This window comes from Austrofundulus limnaeus, unplaced genomic scaffold (genome assembly GCF_001266775.1).
Source record: "Austrofundulus limnaeus strain Quisiro unplaced genomic scaffold, Austrofundulus_limnaeus-1.0 Scaffold409, whole genome shotgun sequence".
Lineage (NCBI taxonomy): Eukaryota > Metazoa > Chordata > Actinopteri > Cyprinodontiformes > Rivulidae > Austrofundulus > Austrofundulus limnaeus.
This window is the reverse complement of record NW_013952811.1, coordinates 231,015-232,132: the sequence shown is the minus strand read 5'-3', so window position 1 is coordinate 232,132 and position 1,118 is coordinate 231,015.

Here is a 1,118-nt window from a genome sequence, read left to right as displayed (position 1 = left end):
CAATCAACCTCAGATTCTCACAGACCCTCAGGGCCTGTCTGGTTGAATACGTGAGTTCCTCAGGGGGGTCCTAGAGGGAGATCTCCCGTGACCTCCCTTCCTCCCCTGTTTCCCTACACTGCCCTGATAAGTGAGTGCCCCCCACCAACGAACAACACCAGATATGAATGGTATCCTCAGAAAAAACAGGGTCTCCACATGTAGAGCAAGCATCCCAAACCCAGTAACATCTTCAGTGGAGAACAGAGGGGTGCATCTCTGAGGGTCTGCCCTGGATTCAAAAGCTTCATTAGCACACAGCAGCTCCACGAGTAAACACATGGGAAGTCATGTCTTTTCGTTTGTTTATACTGTATTTTGGCTTCTAAAGTCAGGAGCTGCTGGGTTTTTCTACCTCAGATTTCCCATATTTTGTATTTAATCTGGAATGTGTGACTGTTCGGTTTGAGGGTTCCTGCAAACAAACAAATTTACATTCCAGAAAAAAGAAAAACCTAAAATAAAAGCGTTTCTCTTTCAGCCACTGATCTTTTCGTGGAGCGACAGGAATCCAGAACCCAACTGATCTCTATTATCTCTAATGTTATCACGAGTTGTCATTTTTATTTACTGCCTCTGCAGTTACTGGTCTGAAGAGACGGTCAAAAACAGCGTCATTTCTGGTCGAGCCCCACCCGCCCCCGCTCCTCATCTATCTCCCCCCCCCGCAGGCACGGGGACCCCTAAAGAAGGTGACATCCTTTTCATCTCTCATTTAGCTGGGATCCTGGCAGATTTATGACACGTCCAGCTGAGAGGAGGATTTCTGGAGTTCCAGGAGGTAGAGAGAAGGGAAGCAAAGTAAAGAAGGCTCTTTCAGGTCGGTGGGCGGAGACGAGTGTCTTCTAAAACCTAATTACTTTTAAATTATAAGATTAGAAATGAGTTAAAGGTGGGCCACTTTTGTTATGCCTCTTTGTATTTACAATGCAACATTGGACTTTAGTGTGAATAAAACTAATTTATGAGTTTGTCATGACATTTTTCTTTCAACTTTGATGCATTGAGCTACTGTCTTTGAAATGCCACCCCCCACCCACACACACACACACACACACACACACACACACACACACACA